A 5,334-nucleotide genomic window follows, 5' to 3' on the forward strand; every position below is an offset into this window, starting at 1 on the left:
CTAAGTCATTAAAGTGAGAGCAGTTAATTTCTTGTTGATTACTTTATATGTTCAGCCCCATTCCAGCAGTGCCGACATTAGCGTTGCGGTGAGCTTCAGGAATGTGAATGCAGACACCCCTGCAATGGTGCCGAAAGCTTTTTATTTTAATAGGGGCAAATGTTGAGGATGAGAATGGGTTGTTGGACAAAAAAAAACGCAGTGTGCGCACAGCATTTTTTTTTTTTTAATCCCCATAGATTTTGCTAGAGAAGGACTGCAGAATTGTTATAAATATTTTCTGCAGCATTTCTGCAGTGAAATCCGCGGCAATTCCGTGGGTAAATTCCGCAGCGTGTGCACAGGGCCTTAAATACGTCTGTGCTGCAGTGCAGAACACTGGCTGAAGACAAGAGCAGCACTCATTCTAGGGGACAAGAAATCCCTTCTTATGTAATTTTGTACTAGTATTAAAAGGGTTATTTGTCTGATCGCTGAACCCCACATGGATCCCAAGAACCAGGTACCGAAATGTAAGCATGGCCACTGCTCCAGCCAAACAGTGCATTTTAGAGCACTATTCTCAGAATCATTTAGGGTTTTTTGTGATTTGGATGTTGAATTACAGGGCAAACTAATTTTTGGGTATAAACAGTAAAAGATCTGGAAGACCTCCTTAACATTGTAACCTTACAGGTTGGATCTAAAGACATTCTAACTAGGTTTCAATAGTGTGCCCTCTAGTGGCTACCATTATATTTACAAGCTTGCATTATGTTATTGGCTAATATAAATCCTAAGCAAATAACCATGCACTCCAAAGTGAACTATAGTAATTCCAAAAAAAATAAAATCCAGTGAATAAAAAAAAAAAAATAAAATCCAGTAAATGAAATGAAGCTGTGCGGGAAGTATATAGATTGTGAGGGACGCTGGCAGTATCTTAAGGGAACATAAATGTTTAATCGCAGAGTGTATCCAGCAGCGTGCTGGAGGTGCTCAGATCATGTGGGACGCTAGCAAAAAAAAACGTATGAAGCGGTGTCCACCGCTTACAAGGAGTGCTTGTAAATAACGTACGTTACTGCCAGCGTCCCTCACAATCTACAGTGTGCAGAATTATTAGGCAAATGATTATTTTGATCACATGATACTTTTTATACACGTTGTCCTACTCCAAGCTGTATAGGCTGAGAGCCAACTACCAATCAAGTAAATCAGGTGATGTGCCTCTCTGTAATGAGGAGGGGTGTGGTGTAATGACATCAACACCCTGTATAAGGTGTGCTTAATTATTAGGCAACTTCCTCTCCTTTGGCAAAATGAGTCAGAAGAGAGATTTGACGGGCTCTGAAAAGTCCAAAATTGTGAGATGTCTTGCAGAGGGATGCAGCAGTCTTGAAATTGCCAAACGTTTGAAGCGTGATCACCGAACAATCAAGCGTTTCATGGCAAATAGCCAACAGGGTCGCAAGAAGCATGTTGGGCAAAAAAGGCGCAAAATAACTGCCCATAAATTGAGGAAAATCAAGCATGAAGCTGCCAAGATGCCATTTGCCGCCAGTTTGGCCATATTTCAGAGCTGTAACGTTACTGGAGTATCAAAAAGCACAAGGTGTGCCATACTCAGGGACATGGCCAAGGTAAGGAAGGCTGAACAAGAAACATAAGATAAAACATCAAGATTGGGCCAATAAATATCTTAAGACTGATTTTTCAAAGTTTTTATGGACTGATTAAATGAGAGTGACTCTTGATGGGCCAGATGGATGGGCCAGAGGCTGGATCAGTAAAGGGCAGAGTGCTCCACTCCGACTCAGACGCCAGCAAGGTGGAGGTGGGCACTGGTATGGGCTGGTATCATCAAAGATGAACTTGTGGGACCTTTTCGGGTTGAGGATGGAGTGAAGCTCAACTCCCAGACCTACTGCCAGTTTCTGGACGACAACTTCTTCAAGCAGTGGTACAGGAAGAAGTCGGTATCGTTCAAGAAAAACATGATTTTCATGCAGGACAATGCTCCATCACATGCATCCAACTACTTCACAGCATGGATGGCCAGTAAAGGTCTAAAAGATGAAAAAATAATGACATGGCCCCCTTGTTCATCTGATCTGAACATAGAGATCCTGTGGTCCCTCATAAAATGTGAGATCTACAGGGAGGGAAAACAGTACACCTCTCAGAACAGTGTCTGGAGGCTGTGGTGGCTGCTGCACGCAATGTTAATCGTAAACAGATCAAGCAACTGAAACAATCTATGGATGGTAGGTTGCTGAGTGTCATCATAAAGAAAGGTGGCTATATTGGTCACTAATTTTTTGGGGTTTTGTTTTTGCATGTCAGAAATGTTTATTTCTAAATTTTGAGCAGTTATATTGGTTTACCTGGTGAAAATAAACAAGTGAGATGGGAATATATTTGGTTTTTATTAAGTTGCCTAATAATTCTGCACAGTAATAGTTACCTGCACAAACAGATATTCTCCTAAGATAGCCAAATCTAAAAAAACCCACTCCAACTTCCAAAAATATTAAGCTTTGATATTTATAGTCTTTTAGGTTGATTGAGAACATAGTTGTTGATCAATAATAAAAAAAATCCTCTAAAATACAACTTGCCTAATAATTCTGCACACGGTGTATGTACTTCCAGCACGTGTACGGAAGAAGGTCTAACCGACTGAAAAGCCTTCATTTCAATTACTGGATTTAATTTTTTTTAAAATTAATATACAAGCTATAGTTCACTTTGGAATGCATGGTTATTTGCTTATTGTTGCGGCTCTGGGCCCTACCATTGCACCCAATAACAGTGTTAGATGTGTCATGTGCTTCTTGTAATACAATAAATCAAATATATATATTATAATCTACATTTTTCAGAGCAGCACCGAGAGTTTATAATCGGGTACAGAAATCCTTCACAAACAGCATCCTACCGTCCATTCAATATATTCAAAAAATCAGAAGGCAGCACTCCATTTTTTTTTCAGGTTTGTGTTTCTTTACTGACCCACAAAAGACAGAGGGAAAAAACGGGTTTCATGCCGCGCTAGAAACCACGAGCTGGTATGTTAAAAATTGATATTCCTATTTATTGAGCAATTCCAACGCGTTTCAGAGGCATGTTCGCCTCCTTCTTCAGGGAAAAAAGAAATCATACTGGTACAGAAGAAGTAACTTTATATAGGGGCATCCAGAAGAAACCATGCTCCTATCCATGGCCTCATCACCCCACGTGGTGTAGAGTGATGACTCATAGCCACGAGGAGTGAAACAACGTCATAGTGAAATAAAACACAAGCTTCATAATGTTGAACATTAGATGAAATGACATCAAAATGGATCAATAATACACCAACAATAAAAATAACTTATAACAGGATAAATTGTGTGTTTTTCTTGCTAGAAGGAAAAAGGGAAAAGAGAAAAAAAAAGGGAAAAAAACAGGAAAAATGGCTGCAAAAGAAAGATGGAATTAACAGGCTCGAACTCAGGGGATCTGTGCTGGAATGGATGGGAAACTGCCTTTTTAACCATTACTCTGTCCAGGATATTATGAGGAGGTGACCTAAGGGTGGTTCTTGGGACTAAAACATGGACACTACTTGATAAATGTTTACATAGATGTGCATATATACATATGCACAAGAGTCAACATGCATCCTGGGAGGGAAAAATGTGAGTGAGATATAATGTAGAAACTAGTGTGATCAGAAAAAAGGACGACATCCGAAGGGTTTTTTTTATTTGGGGAGACGTGAGACATAGTGCACTTGATTCCTGTGGACGACAGTGTTGAAGAAAATATAAATGCATTTTGAGCCAAAAAGAGACCGGGCTCTTTCCTAGAAAGCAGCACAATCTATGATACAAAGCGGGGATCAAAGGGGTGAACGGCGCATGCGTGGGGAAAGGAAGCGAGTTCCTCATAATGAAAGGTAATGAGAGTTCAGACAGTGGGAAAAAGTTGTAAAGCGCATGCGCAGTGTGAGTGAAAGGTGAATGAAGGTCATGAGAATTTTCGGGGGGTTTGTGAAGGCTTATGTGAATAAAGTGGCATCGATGTAGAGAGGGGCTTTAATATGATGGGAGGATGAAAGGAATTTAGATATTTATTCTTGATTATTTTGAAACGAAAAGTTATGGTTAAATATATGCACGACTGTGTGAAGAACAGTCTTTGCTAAGAGGGCAGCAGAGAGCGCAGTAAGAAGGCTACTTTCTCGCCACCGAGAGTTTATAATCGAGTACAGAAATCCTTCACAAACAGCATCCTACCGTCCATTCAATATATTAAAAAAAATCAGAAGGCAGCACTCCATTTTTTTTCAGGTTTGTCTTTCTTTAATGGCCCACAACACAGGACTTTTCGGTCAGAAACTGACCTTTCTCCAACAGGATCGAAACGTCCTACGTTATTGGTCATTAAAGAAAGATGAACCTGAAGAAAAATGGAGTGCTGCCTTATTTTTTGAATATTATATATATGTATACTGTGTATAATTAGTGTTTGTGCACATATACAAATGTGTATTCTTGATTCACCCCCACACAATAATGAAACACACCTTTTAATATTTTAGAAACTACTGTTTTATTATCATAACAATGCATATATTTTTTTCTCTCTAAATACTAAAGCATTTTGCAAATATATTACAGTGAATTATACATTTCCATATTTACACATTGTAAAATGTCTCCAAAACTTTATACGGCAAGCAATATAGAAATCCTAACTCTTTTTTTATTTGATTTTTTTATTTTATTTTATATTTGGGCTATTTATAGCGTTATACATTCACTAAAATGTGCTACTTACAATATGTACATACAGTTATATACTTGTAAAATCAAGTGCATGCCGTCCCTACCCGAACTGGGGACTAGCCCGAAGATCGGGTAAATTACCTTACAAAAATCTAGATACATTACGTGTGAATTCCTTACATGGTTTCTAATCATGCTCACACTACTAAATATGGTTGCTTCTGCGATTAGTGTATTTATTTAATGTAGAAAACACGACATGGTGGGATCGATGATTTTTGGGGCTATAAGAACATTGTATGACTTGACAGATTGAGTCTAGAGTTAGATTGATTCGCAGGACTCCGTCCGTCGGCCACATCCGTAATTTGTGACCGCAGGTCAACAGATGTGGAAAAAGCCTCCTACCTGGTGGAAATCGCGGCTCTATAATTAGCCTTCCCTAGCAAGACATCATCGTTATGGCGTGACGTATATATGACGTTGCGCCAGGCTGGCTAGTCAAGAGTATGTCTAAAGGCCACCAAATACTGACATGGCCGATGGTCCAGGATCCTACAAATCTATTTGCACCAACTCT

Source organism: Anomaloglossus baeobatrachus, chromosome 7 (genome assembly GCF_048569485.1).
Source record: "Anomaloglossus baeobatrachus isolate aAnoBae1 chromosome 7, aAnoBae1.hap1, whole genome shotgun sequence".
Lineage (NCBI taxonomy): Eukaryota > Metazoa > Chordata > Amphibia > Anura > Aromobatidae > Anomaloglossus > Anomaloglossus baeobatrachus.